Here is a 27,900-nt window from a genome sequence, read left to right on the forward strand (position 1 = left end):
TTGTTATTGTTATTGTTATTGTTATTATTATTATTATTATTATTATTATTATTATTATTATTATTATTATTATTATTATTATTATTATTATTATTATTATTATTATTATTATTATTATTATTATTATTATTATTATTATTATTATTATTATTATTATTATTATTATTATTATTATTATTATTATTATTATTATTATTATTATTATTATTATTATTATTATTATAGCATAGCCTACCTATTGTGGTTTGATTATGGGTCCCCTACTGGTTGTGCTGAAACTCCCAGAACATAGCCTATAGATCTCAAATGACTTGAATCTGGAACTAGAAATTAGGTGAAAAACTAAAAGATGATTATCTTTTGAATTATATAATTTCCCTACATTGTGATCAAGTTCAACATTAGTCTAAAAGATAGGCCTATAGCCTACTTCTTCCACTGTACATAGGTCTGCCAAAAAAGTAGGGCCCTCAGGACAAACAGGTTATGAGTTTAAAACTATTTCCAAGTGCTAAAAGTTGTTTTTATTTTGGCCAAACTATTGGCAAATAAATTATAACAATAATTATTATAGTGGCGGCTGGGTGGCGCAGCGGACATTGCGCTCGTCACCAACGCATGAGACACCGGGTTCGACTCCGGCTGTCGGCGTTGCCTCCGGCTTGGGCCAGCCGTCATACTAACTCAATTGGCAGAGTTAGCGGGTGGAAGTCGATGGGTGGTAGTCTGGTCGTTGTGAACAGCGACGCTTACAGGTCGGTTGGGGGACGCCTGCACAGCAGAGACAGGAAATGGCGGGGGTAGTGTGAGCCTCCCACACGTTACACCTCACCAATGAGAGTCCGCGCTGGCAGGTGAAAAGATGTGACAGGCTGCCTCCTCGTGTATCGGAGGGGACACGTGATGCAAGGCTTCTATCCTCCCTACAACCGGCCAGTGGGGGGCATATGCGAGCAACGTTCAAAGACAGGGGAGGGGAGCATTGGCACAGTGGAATTGGGATGGGAGAAAAATAGAAAGAGGAGAAAAAAAGTGGATAAAAAAAATTTATAATAATTATTATAGTCTACCAGGACAACAATACACATTTTTAAATATTCACAACCTATTGCACTCAACACTTTGTTGAACATTGTTACTCAGCTGAGAGTTGTGCCCTTCCTGACTTTACAGAACTTGTAAGTCGCTTTGGATAAAAGCGTCAGCTAAATGACTAAATGTAATGTAAATGTAATGCTAAGATAAGATAAGATACGATAAGATAAGATATTTGGGATAGAAGAGCTTTCATTAGATAATAATAATGATAAATAAACTAGCGCCGATAGTGTAATTACCACCACTAATTCCCTTTGGGGCTTTCGTAACAGCCTGCATTACAATTAACAAACACCGCAAGTGGCCAAAGAAATGCACCTGCACACTGCACACTGCACACACACACACGGTATAGGTTACGATGCTACGATTTATTTGAACACCTCCTCCCACTTGACTCCCTGGGGCGGCTGTGAGCTGGAGATCCGTTACCTGGTTACAAGCAAGAGATTGTGCGACGAGTAATGTTATGTTGCTGGCTCTCAGTGCGCCATTCAGACCCGGACTGGATGCAGGTGGAAAAGTGTGACAGCGCATAGGAGTGAAATAGACCGAATCGCTCGAGGTCTGTGTGAAACACGTCTGTGTTCAGAAGAAACCAGTGAGGTGTGGTGTAAGGTTTCATGTTCGAATCGAACCCACAGAGTTTATTCCCATGACGCGCGCAATTTAATAAATATATTGTAATATCTGGACAAGGCTGAAAGATCAACGCTGGAGAAAGTAGCCTGAAGGGTAAGTTTGAGGAAACAGTCTTTATTTATAAATGGTATCAAGTCCGAACTCAGTTAATTCTATATTATATACTTTTCTTTAGTTGTACATTTACATTTCATCATGCAATTTCCCACTGGCGAAAATAATTAAATTAAATAGTTAATTTAATGCAATAACCTTTTGTGGGCTATATCGACCTTTGATTACCTTTTTTTGCTGGCTATATTCAAACAATTGGGACAATATCATAAGATTGCACTTATTAGGGGGGTGCGCGTGCGTTATGCGTATTCCCACACAAGTGTGCCATGTAATTTCTGCAGACTTTCCAGACTGCACGTATTCCCACACAAGTGTGCCATGTAATTTCTGCAGACTTTCCAGACTGCAGGCAGCAACCGGTGTACCTTACTAATTAAACATAAACTGCCAATACCATGGAAACATTTTGGAAGAAGAGAGAGAGAGAGAGAGAGAGAGAGAGAGAGAGAGAGAGAGAGAGAGAGAGAGAGAGAGAGAGAGAGAGAGAGAGAGAGAGAGAGAGAGAGAGAGAGAGAGAGAGAGAGAGATACAGCTATAATGCAGGGCTGACTGGATTATTTTCTCTACACGAGATGTGTATAGGCAATTAACCTTCCGTGGTTGTCGGATAATGTTTCTCTCCGTCGGAGTGCGCAGTATAGGGCTGTATATCTGCAGCTCTTCACAGCCTAATTGGCCCCTTTACTCAAGTCTTAACTGGGTCTTTTGAACGAAAGCCATTGGCGACAGAGTCTGGTTTTTAAATGAGTGATTTGATCATTGCGTGGATGATCAAATGTTTTGGTGTGGCAGTGGCACTGTGTGCACGCATACGTGTTTATAAAACTAGGTGAGTTTGGTGCATGGTGAGCTATAGGCTGAATACATTGTGGGATCAAATGGTAAAATGGCTGTTCTTGACAAAAATCTCCCACTGATGTGTGAGTTCACTTTTTGAAAGAAATCCTGCATTTTAATGTTGTTGTGGCTGAACATGTATAGGAGTTTTAATTATTATCTTATGGTCAGATGAGTTTTAATGATTCTCTTATGGTCAAGTCAAGTCAAGTCAAGTCAAGAGTTTTAATTGTCACGGCATACAGGTATACAATGAAATGCGGGTGGTCTTGCCCGCAACGATGTGCAATACAGTGGTACAACATAATATAATAGAATCAAAAAATGAAAAAAAAATGAAAAAATGAAAAAATGAAAAATGATCAGATGGTCAGATGATATATGGAAATTATACATATATAATTAATCTCTAAATAGGGGGGAAATATAACCAACTGCTCTACTGTAACAATAGTAGTATATCTATCCATAAAGTGAGATCAGCAGACAGACCCACACGCACACACCCTTCTGTCTCCAGATGTTGGAAGCCCATCAGTCTTTCTAGACTCAGAGCAATGCCACGTTAAAGCGTATACGCCCATTTCCAGAATTCATATGTTATTCCTATGGTCTAAGATGGTCCAAACATGTTAGTGAACATAAAGAACCCTCTCCCAAATCCCCAAACGAGAGTGCTAAAACCCACAAGTGTGATGTAACCAGGTATAAAGTCTAAAGCTGCTCCACATATGAATTATAAGGACCGGCCGGCACGTTCACACACCGGGAATAATTGGTTCGGAACATGAAAAATCGGTGCTCAGTGTTCTCTTAGAGGGCCGAACTAAAGCCTCTGTCGTGTTCCGAACCAATTATTCCCGGTGTGAACGCGCCGGGCGGTTCGAGAATACGTTCGGGAACCGGCTTTGAAAGGCAATCAGTCGTCTATACGAACATAATTGGCAGGTGGGAAGCCAGGGCGGGTATTAGTCCATGGCCATTGCTATAGTGACTCCTACTGGTCTACTACTGGGGGAGATGGCGTGAACCTCTGCATGTGTTACAGTACGCTCTCCCAGTCGAACTCGTAGCTGTTAGGTGAAAAGAAGAGGCTGGTGACTCATTCTCGATACATTCTCCCCAGACCGACAGTTGGGCAGCACAATGACCAGGAAGGGAATTGGCTTGGCGATAAAATTATATGGGATATGGGAGCAAAGTACAAAGGCAAAAGAAAGTCAGTGTGTCTCACTCCTCTGTCCATATGGACATTTAGCTCTCAGCCCATGAGACGAGTCTATATCATAGTCATAGTTTTATATGTGGACACAAGGGACACATTTTCCCTACCAAGAAAATTGCAGTGAAATCTGTAGTTTTAGTATTATAATTAACTCATTGACCGCCATGCTGTTTCCTTATCTCTACTCAATGGTGCCAGCGTTATTGACCATTTTAGCGATGTTTGCGGACTCATCGTGTGTTCTGTATTATAGCTATGGAGACAATAGTATGGCTCATTTGACAGGCATTGTTCATAGTCCATCACTAACTAACCAGTTCATTTTTTGTTTTTTTTTTATTATTATCTTTTTCCCCCTTCTTTTTTCCATTTTTCTCCCATCCCAATGTTAGTCGTTATGCCAATTCCCCTTCCTGGTCGTTGCGCACTCTACCCAGACCAGGCTGCAGAAACAAATTAGTGGGGGGGCATAAAATGTTCTCGGGGGGGCACAATGGTTTTTCAACACAGGTTCCCTTTTATACGTTTCAGCTGGGACAGCGGCGCTGTGGCTTGCTTGGCGCTGCCCACAGTGCTGAACTAAACAGCAGAGAGGCAATTGAAAAATCTAATTTCTCTCTATCTTAAGAACTTTCACTTATACAAAAACAGACTGAACGGATATATATAACAGACCTGCTGGGGCAGCGGACTGAGAGCAGGGGACACAAACAGGCTGGATAAGATGGTCAAGAAGGCCAGTAGCGTGGTTGGGGTGGAGCTGGACTCTAGCGAGGGTGGCGGAGAGGAGGAACCTTGCTAAGCTCCAGGCCATCAGGGAAAACCCCTCCCACCCACTATACACAGACTTGGCTGACAGGAGGAGCATGTTATAGGCTCACACTACCTAAATGCAGCACTGAACGGCACAGGAAGTCCTTCATTCCGACAGCCATCAGACTATACAATGCATCACTGTGCCTCACTGCATCACTGAGCACAGAGTGACAGTTACCATCTTCCTGGACTCTTACTTTTTAAACAGCACTGTGCAATATTACACCTACTGTAGACTTCAGTATATTTTTACTGTATTTATTTACTGTATCTTTTATTCTATTTTTATTCTATTTCATTTTATTCTATTCTTAGGCCATTTGTTTTGTTATTCATATTTGTGACTTGTTCTGTCTAAATGTTTAATGTTGAGTGATTTGCAGTGTTAAATTTCCCTCAGGATAATACATTTCTATTCTATTCTATTCTATATCTTTGAAAAGTCTCCATTTATTCAACACTTCTGAATTCACTGACAAACTGAACTGACAAAAATAAGGTGCATAAAAAAGCAAACAAAATTTCTCCACAGGCTACTCACCATCATAAGTAGAGAGGCAAGCAGTGTTTGGGGACATAGTGAAATCTTCTTAAAACACTGTCCCTCCACTCATTCCTGAACTTTTTTGTTAAGTCCTTCTCAAATGCCAACTGAATTAAATTGGCCTTAGTTGCGTCGATGAAGCATACTAAGGCGATGTTCTGTAAAGACGTTCTTGAGGGTAGAAAACGAATTCTCACAGAGTGCCGTGCTACCTTCAGTAGTGTTGTTGTTGTCATCAGTGGCCACTAGGGCTGTCCCCGACTAAGGATTTGGATAGTTGACTTTGATTGAAAAAAAAATAATAATAATAAATAATTTTTATTTTTTATTTTTTTTACCAGGGTGGGCACAGCTGACTCAGTGGGCGGGCCCGGCCCCCTAATGCCCGCCCATTGCGCCGGGACTGACTCTACCCCCTACCGTCGGTCTGGGAGAGCGGAGACTATCACAATCACATGCTTCCTCCGACACATGTGTAGCCAGCCCACTGCTTCTTTTCACCTGGCAGCGCGGACTCTCACTGGGAGAGTGTAACGTGTGGAAGGTCACACTACCTCTCCCAGATCCTTACCTTGCTGTGCAGGCGCCCCGACCTAACTGTAGGAGTCGCTGTTTACAACGACCAGGACCCACCCATGGCGGCTTCCCACCGCTAACACTGCCAATTGTGTTAGTATGGACGGTCGGCCAAGCCGGAGGCACCACAGCCGGATTCGATTCCACTGGCTCTGTGGTGGTAGACAGACGTGTAGTCCGCTGCGCTACCCGGCCGCGCCCTTTCCAAAATAATCCAGTATTTTTTCATAGATCGCGAGATATGACGCGTTATATGCATTATGCCCAAATCGTTCAGGTTGCTCGCCTGAAACTCCAAATACTTCCAAATCAAAGGTATATACCACATATTCACAAAATCATCAAGGGGGGGTGTTTTAACTCGAAACTGCGATCGTTACCAAAAGCATGTTTTAGGTCCGGTAAAATACGAAACTGTGATCGGTACAGAAGCATGTTTTAGGTAAAAAAAATACCAGCAGGTTACCTAAGATAGACCTTACCTCAGTCAGAAGGTATTCCAAAATGAATAAATTGCAGTCGTCCCATGGCGATCGCCATTACTCGTGTATATTGGGCATGGCTACCATACGGGAAAGAATAGGTCTGATGGACTTAATCTCCTACCGATTGCTATGTGCTGATCGACTCCGAGGCGGAAGCAGCCGGAGGTAACTCAGTACTGGAAGACAACTGATGTCCCCAGTTCAAAAGGTAGGCGATACTGCCACCTGGCGGGATTCGATCGTCATTGCAATTCCAACATAGGCAGCTGTGCCAGGGAGCTCGCCTCCGAGCAAGTGTTTAGAACGGGCATCAAAGTAAAAAAAATATCAAATTATCCAAAAACAAGTATACTCGTTGGCGTTCAAGCGTTGGCAATGAAACACGAGTATAGTAGTTTTTGGCGCAGAAAGAGTTAATGACATTGTGGTCTAGCAAAACAGAGCCTTTTTATCTGTTGCGAAAGTGTATAGGTTGACAGCTGCATCAAGAACCCACCAGCAAGCTATATCCTATTTTTTTTTATCAACACTTTTTCCCCCCTCCTTTTTCTGTAATTTTTCTCCCCATCCCAATTTACCTCTCGTGCCAATTCTCCCTCCCCGGTCCTGATCGTTGCTCGCATATGCCCCCCACTGGCCGGTTGTAGGGAGGATAGAAGCCTTGCATCACATGTCCCCTCCGATACATGTGGAGGCAGCCTGTCACATCTTTTCACCTGCCAGCGCGGACTCTCATTTGGCGAGGAGTAACGTGTAGGAGGCTCACACTGCCCCCGCCATTTTCCTGACTTTGCTGTGCAGGCGCCCCAACTGACCTGTAGGACTCGCTGTTCACAACGACCAGACTACCATCCTTCGACTTCCCACCCACTAACTCTGCCAATTGAGTTAGTATGCGGCCGGACCAAGCCGGAGGCAACGCCAACAGCCGGATTTGAACCCGGTGACTCTTGCGTTGGTGACGAGTGCAATGTCCGCTGCGCCACCCAGCCGCCCTAGCAAGCTATCATGAATGAATGAATGAATGAAAACTTTATTTAACAGATTGCAGAATGGGTACAATACAGTACGGCTCATTACATACAATTGTTAAGGGGATGCAGATCTGAGAAAGACGTTTGTCTTGTTTCCATCAGGGTCCCCCATTTTCAATTCATATAGACATTTATGACATACACAACATACATGACATTTATGGCATAGGGACATATAGGTATTTAGTACTGATACATTTGTGACATAGGCGGTATTCAAATATACAGTACTGTTACCCCTAGATCCTGACAGAGTATATACATATGATGGGGAGGGGACTGTACATTAGGAGGGGGTGGGTGGGTGGGAGGGAAATATACATACGGCGGGGAGGGAATATATACATGCGGTGGGGAGGAGACTGTCTATTAGGAGGTGGTGGGGGTTTTGGGCATTTACGGTGGCCAGTTTCGAATTGCAGCCTCCCGTAGGTGCTCTTTAAGGGCGGTTTTGAATGTGGGCAGGGATTCACATTCCTTTACAGCTTTGGGTAGGGCGTTCCACATTGTTGTGGCATAATTGCGAAACGTGTTTAGTCCCTTGTTTGAGCCGAATCTGGGTTTAACATGATTTGTTGAGCTTCCTCTGGTGTAGTGGTTGTGGTATTCACTGACCTTTGGGAAGTATTTTGACATGTACATGGGCACCCCGGTCGTATAGTGTATCTTGTAGACCAGGCCCATTGCAACTTGCTGTACTCTGTCGTCTACTCTAAGCCATCCTAGGTTGGAAGTTGGACATCATATTATCTGCAATATCCAAACAACAACCTGGACATGACCATATAGAAAAGTCATAGGCACACATGTAAGCTTTCATTTCATCTGTAAAATATTTTTCTTTTGGTAAGGTTTTCTGGATCCAATTTGCTATCAGTTTGTATGCAGCAAGTGCACACGTAGGCCAAATGCATCAGTTCGGGAGGTTCATTCAAGAAACAGGATCATCTGATGCTCGTTGTAACTCAAATTAGCTAAAAAAATATAATGATGTGTCCCTACCAAAGCTCCAATCAAACCTACGCCCATGGGTCTAACCTTACTCAAACAGAGGACCTTGAGGAGGATCAAAGATTCCCCTGTAATGAAATAAAAGCAGAGATGAGTGTTGGATACCAGCCTCTCAGAACACTGACATGGTGTATTAAGTCCATCTGGTTCCAGTGCTGTGGAGCATTCTGACTCACGGGGCCCCAGGCAGAGACAGAGGGAGAGAGAAAGAGAGAGAGAGAGAGACAAGCAGCAGCACCCACAGACTAATGGAGTTCCTGCATTCTTTTTTGGAGATTTGGTTCAAATTAATGGCATATACTGTACATCATCAAACATTTGCATACTGGCTCATCAGTCCCTTGTTTGTTGTAAACACAGGGCTGGCTGAGACCTCACTCATGTGCAGAATGACACGAGACACATGGCACCTGTGAGTCACCACGTGTCAAAGCTGTCAGTGAGTGAGTGAGTGAGTGAGTGAGTGAGTGAGTGAGTGAGTGAGTGAGTGAGTGAGTGAGTGAGTGAGTGAGTGAGTGAGTGAGTGAGTGAGTGAGTGGCATTGCCGGGTCATAGAGGTGCTTTACATCTAAAGACAGACAGAACCTCCCTTTTTTAAATTTTTTTTTATCTTTATTTATCTCAAACAACCATAAACACACAAATCGCCAATCGAATTCTGCCAACAACGAGTATACTCGTTGTATAGTATAGTATACTCGTTATTGGATCGTTATTTCTTTTATTCGCTATTTACATTCATAATTCATCCTGCTGTGCTGTGGATATGTGTGGCACTCTGTCTAAGACCGCAACGGTCCGATACCGCCGCCTGGTGGTATGCGGCCGATGTTGCACTTACTCTCTGAAGGAAGTTGGACTCTGTCCGTCACTGAAAGTCATCCGGGCGGGGTTTTTCTTGTAACGTGGATCAAGATCCTCACTCGATCGCATTGAATCATCAATCCGACTCCGGATTCATTATACTGTGGGGAGTTATGGCGTGGGCCAAATGGACATACGATCTAGCAGATGGCAATCAAATAATTGGAATATTCTTTTTGCAGTCTCATCGGCCACAGGTACGAGCAATCTAACGTTAATTTCAGCTTGATTGTGCCTTGTTCTCACAGCCATCGCTCTGATCAACGTATGCTGTTGTACTAACAAATGGCGTTATTGACAATCAATTAATCATAAACGACCCCCCCCCTTTCATGCATGCATGATGGAACATAATATACCGATCATATGCATTTGAATTTTTAATTGTAGTGTGTATAGGGACGAAATGCCAATGGATTAAGTATAATATGTGTCGTGGGTCATTACTAGCCTTCCAGAAATGACCCCAGACCACTCTAAAAACGTATATTCACCACGGTATAAAACGATAACGTATGGATGGAAAAAATATTCCTTTTCACAATCTTGAACGATAGATACACAATGTCAAATGGGCCATAGTATTGCATATATAGCTATTATATTTAAATAGTTATAGCCCTGCAAACAAGGTGAGCGACTCCCACCGTTTACAGTGCTGGCGTCAGCTGCTAAGGATGAGGCAAATCCCCGGCGGTCAATGTGTTAAAAAAGAAAATAATAATAAAATAAAATACAAATTAAATCAAATATATCTTCCTAGACATGTAAGCTATAATCAACATAGCTCAAGACAAATGGTTTTGTTCGAGAAGGGACAGAAAGAAGCAAAGCTTATCTGGTCCTGCCCCTCCTTACAATATCATATTAGTATGTAATAAGTTATTTATCAATATAAATAAATAATATACCTATCCACTACAGCAAAAGATAAATAATTACAAAAATACTAGTTCACGTTATTTTCAAGCTCCTCTAACTTATACTTGTCCAAGAATTCTTGTTTATATCTGCATTTTAAAAACATTTCAATTAGGGATGCTCGATATTGGCTTTTTTACCGATACCGATATACCGATATTGTCCAACTCTTAATTTCCGATACGGATATCAACCGATATCACATTTTAATGCCGATATCGGCCGATAATATCGGACATCATTTCTATAGAAATGTAAAAAAATATATATACAATTTTTTTTTCTTTTTTTGAAAACCGATACCGATATTTTCCGATATCACATTTTAATGCCGATATCGGCCGATAATATCAGTAAGCCGATAATATCGGACATCCCTAATTTCAATAGTATTACTTGTTTTTATTGCTACATCAAGGCCATTCCAAATGGATACCCCACAAACTGAGATGCACTTGCTTTTGAGAGTTGTACCCTCTTAGATTATAACCCCCATCTCTGCCCATGCAATTTGTTTGTATGTTGCCAAGGACTATATTTTGTGTTACTTTAAACATTAATTGTGCAGTTTTGATCCTGTTAACCTGCAATGAGTCTCCTGGCCATTTTCGTTTTTGAGGACTGCATACTTTTTTTGCAAACCAAAACAACATACTTTATACTTATACTTACAGTAAGATGACCTTCTGAAGTTTCTGATTCCAGAAAGAAATTCAGTTTTAGTGCTAATGTAATAGAGTTACAGAGGTCTGAACTTGAGTTGTAAAAAAACTTGTTACTCAAGTTCTTCTGTAGTAGTTAGTAGTCCAGAGGTAGTATTTCCCCAGAAGGTGGTATATTATATATAATATATATATTCCCTCTCAATCATTACTTAAAACAACGTATAGATTTACAAACATAATCCCTCTCAATCATCACGTAAAACAATGTATAGACTCATACAAACATAATCCCTCTCAATCACCACTTAAAACAATGTATAGACTCATACAAACATAATCCCTCTCAATCACCATTTAAAACAATGTATAGACTCATACAAACATAATCCCTCTCAATCATCATTTAAAACAATGTATAGACTCATACAAACACAATCCCTCTCAATCATCACTTAGTTAACACAATGTATAGACCCATACAAACATAATCCCTCTCAATCATCACTTAGTTAACACAATGTATAGACTCATACAAATATAATCCCTCTCAATCATCACTTAGTTAACACAATGTATAGACTCATACAAACATAATCCCTCTCAATCACTTAAAACAATGTATAGACTCATACAAACAACAATACATTAACTCAATCAGCGCCAGAGGGCGCTGTGTACTGTGTGGTAAGAAGGCCAACGCTTTAAAGTATACGAATACATGGCAGTGTTTGCAGGGCTCAAACTATATTATATATCATAGCAATGGATATAATACTATTTCCCATTTGACATCGAGTATCTATCGTTCAATTTGTGGAAAAAAAAAATGCATCCATACATTCCCGTTTAATACCATGGTGAATATGAGTATAGTTCTAGAGTAATCCTGTCTAATCCCAGAAAACTACGCTATGCAGCAATACGTGCATTTCACTAAAAACCGTGCCGTTTCTCGCCTGTATACACTACTATTTCGAAATCAACGCTATATTATCGGTATTATGTTTCAACATGAATACATGAAAGGGTGGGGGGGGGTCGTTTTTCTGCTTTGATCGTCACCAACGGAATACGTTACACACACACATTACACATATACACTCGGATCGCAGTGAAGGAATTATTGGATCAACGCAAGATTGATACCATATAGCCCTTACCTTGACTAGGATGTACTCCAAAAAGAATATTCCAATTATCTGATCGCCATTCCAAGTATTGATATTCCCAATGATAACACAGGCTCCCTCGATGGATTATGAATGGGAATATCGAATAAAAGAAATAACGATAGAAAACCCGACTTTTCTCGGGTTTGGTGCTCAAACGTTGGCAAGTTAACCTGACTTTATTCGTGAGTCGTGTCCAATGAGTTAAACAATGTATTGATTGATTGATTGATTGATTGAAAAGTTTATTAACAGATTGCAGAATGGGTACAGTACAGTACAGCTCAATACATATGTGACGGATCATATTGGTCTGCGTTGTGTTGATGTTAAATGTTAATGTCCCGAGGGGGAGTCGAACAGGGGGCTCCCGCGCCGCGGGCGACGACACAGGCCGCTGCACTAAGAAGTGAATTCACTCCTAACTACCGTACCTATGCGTCTGTTAACCCTGTTATGAGGAAGTGAGTTTAACTTACCAGCCCGCAATGCCACAGTCACTCGTCAACACCCCTGTTTCCGTGACTGTGGACATACCCACAGGCTTCCCCGTTACACATACAATTGTTAAGGGGATGCAGACCAGAGAAAGACTTTTGTCTTGTTTACATCAGGGTCCCCCATTTTCAATTCATCATATGACACACACGACATACAGATAGACAGTACTGCTACATCTATACATTTATGACATACCAGATTTGCAAATACAGTACTGTTTGTGATACAAAAAAATCAGAAAAAGAGTGTATATACATTTGACATAGAAAATGTACATTGGAGGAGGTTGGGTAGGTGGGGTGGGGTTGGGTGGGGCTGTACATTGGAGGTGGGGGGGGGGGGGGTGGGTAGGGGGACACACACTGTACACTGTACATTGGAATACTGACATACATTTGACATAGAAACTGTACATTGGAGGAGGTTGGGTAGGTGGGGTGGGGTTGGGTGGGGCTGTACATTGGAGGTGGGGGGGGGGGGGGGTTGGGTAGGGGGGGGGGGGCACTGTACATTGGAATACTGACAAAGCCATACTTGGTATTTACTGTACATCTGGGTTAGAACATTTGTAGGGGCCAGTTTCGAATTGCGAATTGTAGGTGTTCTTTGAGAGTGTTTTTGAAAGTGGGTAGTGATTCACATTCCTTTACAGCTTTGGGTAGGGCGTTCCACATTGATGTGGCATAATTGCGAAACGTGTTTAGTCCCTTGTTTGAGCCGAATCTGGGTTTCACATGATTTGTGGAGCTCCCTCTGGTGTTGTGATCGTGGTATTCACTGACCTTTGGGAAGTATTTTGACATGTACATGGGTACCTTGGTCGTGTAGTGTATCGTAGTGTATGTAGTGTATAGACTCATACAAACACAATCCCCCTCAATCATCACTTAACACAATGTATAGACTCATACAAACAACAATACAAACAACAATGTATAGACTCATACAAACACAATCCCTCTCAATCATAATTTAAAACAGTGTATAGACTCATACAAACACAATCCCTCTCAATCATCACTTAAGTCATTGACTGCCACGCTGGGAACGGGATATGACTATGTGCTGCCAAGCATTAAACCTATGGAGTCGCTCACCTTGTTTGCTATGGATGCAATACTATGGCCCATTTGGCATCGAGTATCTATCGTTCAAAAATTTCCATCCATACATTCCCGTTTTATACCGTGGTGAATATAAGTATGGTTTTAGAGAGGTTTAGGGTAATTCCTGGGAGGCTAGTAATAGGCCGCGACGCATATTATACTTAATCCATTGGCATTTCGTCCCTATACACCAGGGGTCAGTAACCTTTTTGACATGGAGTGCCTATTTGAAATATAGTTGTAACTAGTGTGCCTCAACAATATTCCATGCATCGTAATTTTTTTCCCCTCATAATCAGGTATTTTCTTATGATAATTTTTACATTATTACATCATTATTGTTATTGTTATTATTAACAATATTATTATGATGGTTGTATCAACCCTAAATCTGAGTTGGGGGGGGGGGGGGGGGGGGGGGGGGAATGCAATGCAGACAAACGGCTGCATACAGTGCGACCATTTCACTCACATTTGCCCATTCATTTTTGGACACATCACACACCATCAGTGTGTGTACTGTACGTGTGCTGTCATAGCTCCACTTACAGACCTAATGGAGAACACCAGGATGTGAATGGAGGGTGAATGTGAGGTATATCGTGTAAATAAGTTTTGATTGATCGATTGAAAAAAAAAGAATAAGTTACCAGAACTTAAAAATATTGAGTTCAGTTACTGTGCATTAAGGTTTTCAGTTTTCAATCCATAATAAGTTAACAGAAAAATAAGTACACAACCACATTATTTCAACCTAATAAAACTATGTTTATTGTCATTGTTTTAAGAACACAAGTTGACTTGGTAATACTCACATTTGAGTAAAAAAAATGGCTTTTAACATGTGCAATGTTCAATGAAATAGAAAAATTAATAATACAATTTGTTGATTAATCCCACTGGTCACAATGGTGACCGTAATAATGTTTTTGTTATAAGGCTCTGAAAATGTTACTGAATGATGTAGCAATGTATTTCCAGTTAAATTGAAATAATAAACAAATAAAGGGTCTCAATTAAATATGTGGTAGTAAAAAGAACTTGTGGGAGGATTTCAACAAGATAAATGCGACAACAGTGCAAAATATTGCACTATAATATTTCAAAAAAAATTATAATATATATATATATTTTTTTAATGCTGCCCCCTGTGCCTATGAAAATACCCCCGCGTGCCTGTGCAGGCACGCATGCCTAGGGTTGCCTACCCCTGCTATACACGCTACAATTAAAAATTCAAATGCATATAATCTGTATATTATTGACCATTATGAATGCATGAAAGGGGGGGGGGGGGGTAGTTTCTGATTAATTTATTGTCAATAACGGCATTCGTTAGTACAACAGCATATGCTGATCAGGGCGATGGCTATGAAAAAAATGCACAATCAAGCTGAAATTGACGTTAAATTGCTCTTACCTGTGGCCGGTGAGATTCCAAAAAGAATATTCCAATTATTTGATTGCCATCTGGTAGAACGTATGTCCATTTGGGCCACGACATAACCCACCACAGCATAATGAATCGGGGGTCCCGAAAACTATTCAATGTGATCGGGTAAAGCCCTCGGTCCAGTTTACTAGAAAAGTCCGCCCAGAGGAATTTCATCGACACACAGCCCCATACACAGAGTCTCAAAGGGAGTGCAACATTGGCCGCATACCACCAGGCGGCGGTATTGGACTTTTGCGATCTGAGACTCATTGCCTATGGTTACACAGGCTCCCTGGATGGATAACGATTGGAAATAGCGAATAAAAGAAATAACGATCAAATAACGAGTATACTCGTTGTTGGCGTCCAACGATTGACGGCCAATAACGAGTATACTCGTCGTTGGCGGGGAATGAGTTAAGACCCACTACAGTGTGTGGTGGTGTGTTTATCTGCAGAGACCCCTGCCTCTGTCCTTCTTTCTATGTTGCTGCTCGGGACATTTCTGGGCATCAACCTTTGGGCAGCGACTGCATGTTATATATTGACTTATTGTATTGTATTGTACATTATGTACATATTACAAATACGTACATATATTACATACTGTATTCAGTGTTTCAAAAAGAAAATGGTGTCTCATTCGCTTGTCAACTTTCTCTTTTTCTACCCAAAGTCAAACCTATATGTTTCTAACAACATTTTTTGTTGCAACTGCAAGATTGGTATGATGTTGCTAGATCTTAAGTCATATCTGATCTGCAATGCCTAGTTTTATCAGGCAATGTCAAATTATGACGTTTCCATGTATTGCTTTGGTGGTGCTCTAGTAGCATCTAGAGGCTTAAACTAGGCTGAGACTAATAGGTCTTAAATTGTGTGACTTTGTTTCTGTAAGCTCTGACTTTGTTTCCGTAAGCTCTGACTTTGTTTCTGTAAGCTAGTTACCATAACAACATGTAATCTCACTTGAATCTCACATGCTCACTTGAATACAGTACATTCACATTTATATGTAGGCTAAACCAGACTAGCCCACAGTCCAACTGGAATTGGGCATAGTTTACTTAATAATTTCTTCATATTTTAGTATTATGTTTCCCCATACACCAAGTCAATGTGTTTTTAATGAGGTAAGCTAATCTTCCATACTGTATGGTCTGCACAAGCCTCAATCTATTTAATTAAATGAACAAAGATAACATATAAGGGAGTTTGCTTTGTGGTATGAGCACATATGACATAAATATCAGCCAGGGTGCGAACCATGGGGGAACTGGGGGAGCCATGGCTCCCCTATATGAGACATCAGCCCCCCTGAAAACATGATTTGTGAATTTTTGGGGGGTCGCTAAAATACTGACAATAAATGCTATTTTTGCCATGCATTTCTCATCTTTCTGTAATTTTCTGTATCGTCAGCATCGTGTATAATAATAAAATTAGGCTATTTTGAGGTATGATTAATGATTTGCGCACTAATTCACCATAATAGACAATAGCATAAATCTATGGGGTTGCGGCACTGCAGATATACCCTACTCGTAATATATGGCAACATGCATGCTATTCTTGCGTTTACCATTCGGAGCGTGGCGGCACTGCAGCCTGCAGGCACAAATAAAAAAAAAAATACAGGTATTCAGGATAATGTCGAAAGTCAAACGAAATATCAAAGAAGTAAGCCTTCTAACCAATTTTGGTTTTACAAAGAAGGCGAAGCAGCCTGCTGCAGGGACTATACTTCTGTGACATGCAGATTTTGAGAATTGGGCAGATCTTCACCATCAGGTGGGTGGCGATAATGTTGCATTTGCCTACTATAATAATGTTAGACTCGATGTGTTTATCGTGGACTTGTTGTTCGGTATTGGTTCATCCGTGTGTTTATGTGTAAAAGGACTGTTGTGTGTGAATTTTAGTGTTGGATCAGAGGGGTTAATCTGAGCATGTGTATTTCAATATGTGCGTCTTCATCATGCATGCAGACCTGTGTGGTGTACTGTGGACTATGTGTGGTTCTGTAACGTTACTCATACCTATAGCCTATGGGCTTGCATCCACCTACCGCATATTTTCAGCTGAAAAATGCTGGCGGAGCGCTTGCGGCGAGAAAAAAATACTTTTTATCGTATTTTACTGCCTCGGTTTTGCACATATAGCATATTTTAATACACTTTATTGTATATTAATTATATATATATAGTTATTGCCTGACACCACAGTTCGCCCTTTGCTTTTTATTAGCTTTTTATTAGTGTATTCGTGTAGTTATTAGTGTATTTGTGCTTTGTCGCGAATCGCAATGACCACCAACCAGCAGACGCTTCCCCTCACTAGCCAGGCAGGCAACTCCGGTGTCAGGTTACAATCACGAGTGCCACGGTAAATATGATTGGCTGTGATCGGTTGTCTGAAAATATGTCAGCAAGCGTAAAGTCCTCCCTGTGAGGCACGCGCAGCCCCCCCCCCCCCCCCCCCCCAAAGAAAAAGAATTAGCTCCCCCGAAGACCATGGTATGGTTCGCACACTGATCACCACCATATATGACATAAGTGACAGCACATAATGTAACATAACACATTAAAAAGCATTATCTTAGGACATCGATAATGGACATTAAGTGTGAGAAAGTGCTGAAATTCAGATCATATCATCAGAGCTTGTTGCTTAATGCTTTGCAAGAAGGTTCACTCCCTTTACAAGGGTGACATTCAAAAGAAAGCAAATGTGATATGCTATGCAAACAACTACAGCAATGTCACACTCTGATCTTGGTTTTCACATAAGGATTATGTACAGACAGGTATGTACAGACAGATGTGGATAGATACATACGGTAGGAATAAATATATATATGGTATATACAGCATTATTGTACATATGCATATGTGTTATATGCAGGTGTATAAGTAGGTATATAGAAGGATTATATGCAGGTATATTCAGAAAAAAAAATATATATACAGTATATATGTGGTAAATATAAATATATAAATATATATATATATAATAGTATGTTTATGTTTATGTTTATTTAGGATCCCCATTAGCTTTTGCACTAGGCAAAAGCTATTCTTCCTTGGGTCCGGCAGACACAAATGTACAACAACATTCAATACACTACATCATCACCAACATCAACATCAATACATTACATCATCATCAACATCAGTTAGAATGATATTGTACAAAATATCCACCAGCAAAAAGCATTCAAATAAAATAACTAAAATAACTAAAATCAAACAAATAGTGCTTCCTGAGCAGCACTCACCGCCATCAACTTAAACACAACCAACAGTCAGCTGGTTTACACCTCTATGCCATAATGGCTCAGTGCATGCTCGCCAGCAGATGGCACTTTAACTTCCTCTTGAAGGTAGCCTTGGATTCTATTTCGACTAAGTAGCTTGGCAATGAGTTCCATTCCATGATAGCTCTGTAAGTCACAGAAGATTTTAGTAGATTTGTTCTCGGTTTAGGTGCCATTAGATGGCCTGACGTAGCTTGTCTAGTCATATGGTCATGTTCTTCTCTTATGTACGACGAGAGGGCCTACCTGGAAGAGGTCAAGGTCCTGGCGGGATGGTGCCAGGAAAACAGCCTCTCCCTGAACGTCAGCAAAACAAAGGAGATGATTGTGGACTTCAGGAGGTCGGGGGTCAAGGACTACAGCCCCCTCAGCATCGACGGGGCACCGGTTGAGAGAGTGAACAGCTTTAAGTACCTCGGAGCCTACATATCCGAGGACTTGACATGGACCACACACATTGACAGTGTTGTGAAGAAGGCACGACAACGCCTCTACTTCCTCAGGCGCCTAAGGAAGTTCCAAGTCAGTCAGAAGATCCTTAAGAACTTCTACTCATGTACAATAGAGAGCATCCTGACTGGCAACATCACCTCCTGGTTTGGGAATAGCACTGCACAAGACCGAAGCAGACTACAAAGAGTGACACGTTCAGCCGAACGCACAATTGGAGGGGGGCTCCCCACCCTCCAGAACATTTACAACAAGCGGTGCAGGGGCAAGGCTAAGAGAATCATTAAGGACTCCAAACAACTGCCTCTTTGAACTGCTGCGGTCAGGCAAGCGATACCGGAGTCTCAAGGCGAGCACAGAAAGACTCAGAAGAAGCTTCTATCCCCAGGCCATCAGGCTGCTCAACGAACAATGAACACTACACAACAACCATCAAACGCACATAGCACACACATCCACACGCACACACTCACTTTAAACAAACACACTGTAGCACCCACTCCCCACACTTTATATTTATTGATAAAGGATTGCACTACAACTCGTACACCTTACTGTAAATTGTACCTAAATTGTACTGAAGTGGATTCCCAAGCTGTCCTGTTCTGCTCTGATCAGTAACCGGGTTGGTGGTACTCTGCGTTGTGATTCAATACCTTTAAAGCTCTGGGAATCACTTCTCTTCAAACTAAGCGGTGCAGGCAGAAGGAATTTAGGAGGAAGAAGGTTATATAGCAGCTTTTTAATCAAAGTTTTAAGAGTGTATACAAATTACAATAAGAAAATGCTATAGTTGTGATCACAAACACTATGCCGTGAGTGATACAACTAGACTAATATTACAGTATAAAGAATGATAGTTGATAAGTTGTTGATGGTCTTTGTTGTCTTGGCTGACAAAACAAAGCAGTCTGTTTTCCCTCCAAAAAGTCCTTTGTCCTTCTGCTGCCTTGGTTGAGATGGGTGAGATGGTAGGTGAGGTCTTGTCCTGTCGGTTGGTTGTTTCAGAGTCCCTCTTTCCCCCCATCACCCCCATCTTATAGCCAAGGCCCAGTGTCTCGGAGTTGATGACATCATCACATTATTTCCTCCAATCACAGGACTGCTAAGCTGGTATTTGAAAAATAGGGGTTTGGCTTAATAGCCCAACCCCCTTCACATAACTGCAAAAAGAGGCTGTCCTTACAGTCAACAATATATACTGTCCTTAAACATTGCATCATTTTCATTTCCATTTATCTATATTTGAATTACAATTGCCCACATAAACACAGATATATTTCTTTATCACTAAGTCTGTTGACTTTAATCATTCTTTTAGAATAGAATATAACTGAATAACAGATTAAATTAGAACTGGATAGAAGAGAATAGATCAGAATATAAAACCATCAATTAATCAAATTGAACATAAATGAAAACAGAACAGGCACATTAACTAATTACCTAATTTAAGTATGACCAAACCTAATTATATTTTACTTGTTTGGAGCTTAAATTAAGGATTTCAATAGTGATCTTCTCTGTGTGTGTGTGTGTGGATGTGTATGTGAAAATGTGTGTGTGTGAGTGTGTGTGTGTGTGTGTGACTGTGTGTGTGTGAGTGTGTGAGTGTGTGTGTGTCTGTGTGTGTGACTATGTGTGTGTGTGTGTGTCTATGTGTGTGTGTAATCAGACCTTTGATGGTCACATGTAGCCATCAATATGTGACCTAATCATTGTCTTTTGGCAGACCAGTTGGGCCTTTGATGTCTCCTAAAAGGAGACACATGTTCCTGCCCTTTGTTCTTACCCACCCCCTAAAGGGAAGTAAGTATTACCCCAGCTGCCACTATATGCAAATGCCCTCCTGGAGAGACCACAAGGTCTTAGTGACACAATATGAACTATAATTAAGGGCCAAGTATTTCTACACATTAGTTAATCATGAGATCTATGTTGGGAATTTACCACAGTTCCTCATCCCATTTCTGCTTTGCACTATATAGTATTGTATATTAGTACACTGCATAGTATTGTATATTATATGGTAACTCAGTTACGTCTATTCTGCATCGAACATTGTACATATGTCTATACTGAACACTGTGACCTCTTTTTCTACTTCTAATTTACATGCTATACTATGTTATTTGATACTTATCTTGTCTAGCACAGTCTCTGGAGCGTAACAGTAAGAAGCATTTTGTATAAAAGTATTCTGTACTTCTGTATGACAACTATTAAAGAAACTTGAAACTTGAAACTTGTAAACTATAATGATCATAAAAATACTGTGGTTTTTTGACAACTTGAACATTTCTGAGAAAAGTAATGAGACGGGATTGCAGACGTTTCTCAACCGGAAACCATGATAATTGTCTGTGCATAACTCCAATGTTAGTGCGCTTTGAACAGTGGAGAGCTAGCCTTGCAGCCTTTTTTTGAGCTATTTGTAGTTTCTGTATATGTGTTTTTGCTGCTGATGACCATATTACAGGACATTACTCAAGATGTGACAAAACCAGAGCCTGGATGACTTCTTTCAAAGTGGTTGGTGTTAAATACTTTGTGCATTTTCTTGTCACAGCTATGCTCCTTCCTATTTTTGTTATGATACTGTCAATTTGCTTTGTCCACTTTAAACCTGAATCAAGAACCATGCCAAGCAACTTAGCCTCTTTTACCTGTTCCACTGGCTGACCAGCCAGAGTCAGGCTTAATTGTGGATCGCTGCTTAATATGTGCTTGGATCCGAACACCATTGCTTTTGTTTTTGCAATGTTGAGTACCAGTTTGTTATTGTTGACCCAGTCTGTTATGGCTTTAAGCTCTATTCCAAGTATATTGTTTAACTCACTACATGTTGATGCTGTACTGTACATTGTCGAATCGTCAGCATACATGATTACACTAGATTTATTTAATACATAAGGGAGGTCGTTTGTGAATATTGCGTATAGCAAAGGCCCAAGCGAACATCCCTGTGGGACCCCACACTGCAACACCTTACTTTCAGAAAAGCTCCCATTGAAAAAGACTCGCTGGCTTCTCCTAGTCAGGTAGGTCTCCATCCAACACATAGCAACAGAGCCAAAGCCATAGCATTTGAGTTTGTTCAGCAGCAGACTATGATCGATCACATCGAAAGCTGCGCTAAAGTCTAACATCACAGCTCCAACAAGCCTTCTATCATCCATGCTCTTAAACCATTCGTCGGTCATTTGGGCAAGTGCTGTGCTTGTAGAGTGACCATCTCTATATGCATGTTGGTAGTTCGTTATCAGACTATTACTTGAAAAGTAGTTTTGAATTTGGGTGTATACAATTTTTTCTATTATTTTACTTAACACTGGGAGGAGACTTATGGGTTGACTATTGGCACCAGCGAAGGTTTTTCTTTTGTCCTTAGGTAATGGGATAACCTTGGCTTCCTTCCAGATCTCAGGGCACACACCTTGCTCTAAACATTTATTGAAGATGTGACTTAATGGCTTAGATATGTATTTGGCAGTCATTTATGTAATAGTAATAGTACAAGATAAACAAAATACTTTGTCTTTCAACCAAGGCGCAATAGAAACAAGTGGCAAGGGAGAAACATTCTGTAACTCTTGGTAAAGAACATTGGGTCCCGTGCAGTCAGGTTCTATGGATCCACACTGTGCGAAATGACCGGTGGTGTTTTTCACCATGCCTGAATGATGAGGCTTGAGTGAGAGCTCGGCACCGGCTGTCAAGACATTCTGACCTTTGTGACGGATGCTAAGCCCGACCGTTGGAGCAAGCTTTTGAGAGTGAAGTGGATTCCCAGGCTGTTTTGGTTCTGCTCTGCTTCAGAACCTGTTGGTTAGTACTCTCGGCGTTGTGTCTCAATACTTTAAAGCTGGGAATCACTTCTCTTCAAACTGACTGAGCAGGCAGAAAGGCAGCAGGAATTAAGGAGGAAAGATAGTTTAACAGTTGTTTAATCAAAGTCTGAGAGTGTATACAAATTACAATAAGAAGATGCTATGGTTGTTGATCACAAACACTATGCCGTAAGATGATAACAACCAGACTAATATCACAGTATAAAGATAAATTGTTGCTGGTCTTTGTTGTCCTGGCTGACAAAACAAAGCAGTCTGTTTTCAATATAAAGATAAATTGTTGCTGGTCTTTGTGTTGTCCTGGCTGACAAAACAAAGCAGTCTGTTTTCCCTCCAAAAGTCCTTTTGTTCTCGTTCTGCCTTGGCCTCCTTGGGTGAGATGGTGGAGATGGTGAGAGAGGTCTTGTCCTGTGTGGGTTTGGTTGGTTCCAGAGTGTTCTTCGGTTGTTTCCTTGAGTCCCCTCCTCCCACCATCACACCCATTATTATAGCCCAGGCCGTGTCTCGGAGTTGATGACATCATCACATTAGTTCCTCCAATCACAGGACTGCTTAAGCTGGCATTTGAAAATAGGGGTTTGGCTTATAGGCCAAACTCTCACATTACTAACAGAGAATATTTTCCCTATAAAATTACTTAAACATTACCTGACTTGTTAATACTTTGATGAATCAAAGTTTATATTGATTACCTAAACACAGATATATTTCTTTATTACTAAGTCTGTTTGACTTTCAGAACATATATCTAACAAATCTAATCTTTCTGTTAGCTTAATAGAATACATTTTAATACCATTTAGAACATTGCTTAACAGATTGCAGAATGTGTAACAATCAATTAATCATACTGAACATTAATTGAAAATAGCACAGACACATTAACTAATTGTAGACATTTTAGTATGACCAAACACTAATTATATTTTAACTTACTTATTAACAATATACTAGGAAATAGTTAGTTTGGAGATCTCCTGTGTGTGTGTGTGTGTGTGTGTGAATGTGTGTGAATGTGTGTGTGACTATGTGTGGGTATGTGAGTGTCTGTGTGTCTCTGTGTGTGTCTCTGTGTGTGTCTCTGTGTGTGTCTCTGTGTGTGTGAGTGTGTGTGAGTGTGTGTGTGTGGATGTGTATTCGAAAAAGTGTGTGTGTGTGGATCTCTGTGTGTCTGTCTGTGTCCCCAAGCCGTAAGCAGCTGATAACACTTCTTTGATGTAACAGTTGTTTCACTGTGTGTGTGTGTGGATGTGTATGTGTGTGTGTGAGTATGTGAGTGTCTGTGTGTGTGTGTGTGTGGATGTGTATGTGAAAATGTGTGTGACAGGATACTCCAGCGAGATAACATGTCCAAGTGACCTTTTGTCTTTGTTTGATCTTCCCCCTAAAGGGAGTAGTCTTACCCCAGCTGCCACTATGCCATTGTCACCCCAGGAGGGCATTTGCACAATCAGTTTATGTAACCACACACAGACAATCTATGACTTATTGTTTTGAGGCCCAAATATTTCTACACATTTAGTTAATCATGAGTCTATGTTTGGGAATTTACTACAGATCCCCACTCGGATAGTTTACCTATCCTTAATATGTCAAACATAGATATCAATCTCTACACACTACTATCTAGATAACACTTAAGACATTTTAAATCATATTAGGATAAAATATATATCTGATTTGTCACACTCAGATCCTAAAATTCAAATTAGCCATTTCAGTTTTTGTGATCATGTGCAGTCTTTAATACTTGTTCTCGTACCAAGATCAATAGAGCATTTGAGGAGGGGGGTCCATGTTTTTTAGATTTGACCCTGCCTCCTCTTTATTGCTCAGAGCTGGTGCAATATCACGACTGCTGGGTGCAACTCAGAAAGCAAATTGCCTTTCTTATTACACCCCATCCTTTGTCAAGCACATCTTGACTCGTGGAGATCCTCTCTTAGGGGGTAGAGCCCCCTGCTGTAGTATCTTCTATTCTTCACAGCGATGGGGAGGTCGTTGCTGGCTGCTCGACCCCTTCGCTGGTTGACCCTCGGATCAGTGGAAGAGGTTTGTGTCTCCTCCCCTCCGCCTGGTCGTCGATAGGGGCGATAGCAGCTCCCCCCCTTCGCTTGTTGACCCCCTGGTCAATAGTTGAGGCCTTGTTTCTGTTGACAGCCGGAGTTGTTGCTGAGGCCTAGCTGCCTGTCTCCTCGTTGGTTGTCTGTCGTTTCCCTCTGAAGCCTCAAGACTCGGTCACTGCGTTGGCCAAGACTCTCCCGGCCCGAGATGTAGGCGTCTCCTGGTTCTCCGCAGTGTTGTGGTTCCCCATGGAACCGCTGGGTAGACACTAGCCAGTGTCCTGGATCAACGGTACCGATGGAGTCCTCGGTCTTCCTTGTACCACTCTCTGATGACTGTGGATCCCCCAATCTCCCCTCCGTATCCTGTAGTGAATATATCGCTCCGGGGCACAGTGGGGATCACTTCTACCACAACAATTGATTGAGAATCCATAATTTTCCATCCCTCAGACTCTCTTTACTGGTCTGAGCTTTTGACAACTTTCTTTTCCAAATCATTTATCTATATATTTCATGGCTTCTAGATCATTAAATTTCAAAATTCTGAAAAATTCACATGGCTCTCATTATATTATGCTGTCAAAACAGTATACTCTCCACCTCTCGATGTGAAATACACATGAAAACATCGTTACCGTCTTCCTCTGGTTTCGGACAGCTGCATCCCGGACCGGACAGCACTGACATCCATTCTCCCAGTAACCTGTGTGTATGGCAACAATCACAGTCCGCCTTAAACACACATCTTTCACATCACAAGCCAATCATCAATTGCACATGTTCACACCCTACACAAGACTAATTTGGCCAATAGCGACCAAATCTATTGAGCTTCATTAATGTACAGAGAATCATGCTCCCCAACACTATTACCAACCACGACACACCCCCAGCCCCTAAAACTGGGTATTCAAATGGGCGGAGAACAAAAATCCATAACTAGCTCATGTTCCTTCACTTTGTTCCCAGTCCATCTTACAGACACATACTACCCCGTCCTGATGTGTCGAGATCACTCCCAGCTTGCCAGGTATCCTAAGAAAGAAAGAAAACAGAAAACAAAACACAAAGAAAATGCTGCCAAATCAATAAATGAAAAAATAAACCAAACTTGTGAGCTTTCTAGCTCATTTTTAACTAAGAAATAAAAAGGGAAATCAAATGAATAAACGAAATGTACACTCCCGGCCTAAGTCAGGAATTGCTCATATCACACTAGAAAAGAGAAGTAAAAATAAAAGTAAACAAACACCTATCCTATTGCTCATAACTGTTAATATGCTTCTATCAATACTATAAAATACTAGAAACAACTATGAGTCTTTTCAATTTCTTAATCATACAGTCCACCTCTTGATCAATCTGAATGTTGACCGAGCATGGATAATTTACTGATCACTAGCTGTTTAACATAATTTGACCTCTTGTTAGTCTGATTAGTTCATGCATTTGTCAGTCACCCATACATCCGTTTTTAGTAACTTTCATTCATAATCTAATTAGGAGCATATTTTATCATTCAATATATCCCACCTCTACCCTAGTCAGTTGCATATATTTTTATTCTGCCGGTGGCCTCTGCAGACATGACCTTTGAAAATGACCTTTCACTCCACAGCCCCAACAACACTGGCGGTCTCCCCCGGGTTGTGGGACCCGGTGGGTCAGTTGCCTGTGACCGGATGACCCTGGGGTCATCGGGCCCAGTACATGTCCTGGTGGTATGCCATCATCGCCATGGTTCCCTGGAGCCTGTTCGGAGGAGAAAGCCACATACCTATTTGGTCCAGTCACAGTTCCTTGAGAGGGGCCCGTGGTTGGGAGGGGCCCGTCACCTGTTCCTGCAAAAATACGCCCTGTTGGGGATATATGGTCCTGCTCTGCACAGTTCCGAGCAATGTGTCCGAGGGTCCCACACGTCCAACAGTGCACCTGCCGCACACGGTAGCCAATCGGATTCCTGCCTTTGCCTACACCTTTTCCTCGTGGTTGCCACCTCGTGGGTGGTCCTATTGGGGTTTGTTGTTGTCCCGGCACGGGTTGTGGCCCCAACTGGGCCTGTCTCTGGCCACCTGGTTCTCCAGAGGGAGAGGGAGAGAGGCGATTGGAACCTGTCTCCCCTCCGGGCTGTGTGGGCTGGAGTAGGCCTTGGAGATAGTCCACTACCCGTCTAGCCTCGGCTAGGTGATCTTCGAGAGGGAGGCACGTCTGTAACTGGCAGTCATCTGCAACGGACACTTCAGCGTGGAATACAGCTGTCTCTGGGTCGCTTGCTGCAACGACTCCCTGTGGCGGAGTAAAAGACATTATTTCCAGTCCCTCCGTCTCACTGGACACTAGAAGGGAGTCGATCAAATTCCAGTCAATCAAGTCAACGTCCAATTCGGTCAATGTAATGTCTGCAGAGGTTATCGGCATTATCTTGATTTGGGTACGCATTCTACACCGGCCTCCTTTAACTACAAGGTTCTGTAATGGCCTGAATATTTTTGGCCATCTCTTCGTCACTTTTATTGTGACATCTCCAGTCGTTGAAATAGACAGATTGTCTACCCTTTCTATGGTCAGTGCATCTAACCCTCCGGTTGCTCCTATCTGTGTATTTTCCATTCTCACCTTTCTCCAATCACTCGTAACGTCACCGTTTGGAAAGCAAGTTTCTCTGTATTCAAACTATTTTTACCAAACTTGAGTTAATTTCACTCACACTTCTATATTGGTGTAAACAGGAATTGATAATCTCGGTCTTGTGATACTATACCCCCTGACTGTCAACAGTCTCTTCGATTTCCCTGTTGGGGTTCGGAATTGTCAGCGCCGGCCATCCGTCCTGGAGCAGCTGTGAAAAGAGAGAAGCAAAAAATACACTTAATTATCAGTGACATTTGCCATTCACAATCCATCATTTGTCTTTAAGCATGGAATGTCGGGCATCTCCTAGACTATGATCATATGAGAGCATTTGTGCAATTTTCGTTTTTGATTTATTAATGACACCGCCTTAATCTTTTTTCCAGTTGTCTCCATTGGAAACCCAGATTCTCAATCCTGTTGTCAAGATCCTCCTTATTACCACTCCGGGGAACTTATTTTCCATCAGCTGTTTCCTGAGATGGTGGTCAACCAGAAAGTTGTTATTTACAGCCTATCATTTCTAAACATCTGTATCGG

The 27,900-nt window shown here is 41.5% G+C and overlaps 1 protein-coding gene across 1 annotated transcript in view; it reads left to right on the forward strand.

Moving 5' to 3' along the window:
* Positions 1 to 1,713: 1,713 nt before the first annotated feature.
* Positions 1,714 to 27,900, forward strand: part of LOC311241246 (somatostatin receptor 3) — a 52,812-nt gene continuing 26,625 nt past the window's right edge. Inside the window, exon 1 of the mRNA XM_084330006.1 lies at positions 1,714 to 1,833. The gene's annotated coding sequence lies outside the window, so the exon portion shown is untranslated. The remainder of the gene's footprint in view (positions 1,834 to 27,900) is intronic.

Source organism: Notolepis coatsorum (assembly GCF_963971535.1).
Source record: "Notolepis coatsorum genome assembly, chromosome: 14".
NCBI classification, from domain to species: Eukaryota; Metazoa; Chordata; class Actinopteri; order Aulopiformes; family Paralepididae; genus Notolepis; species Notolepis coatsorum.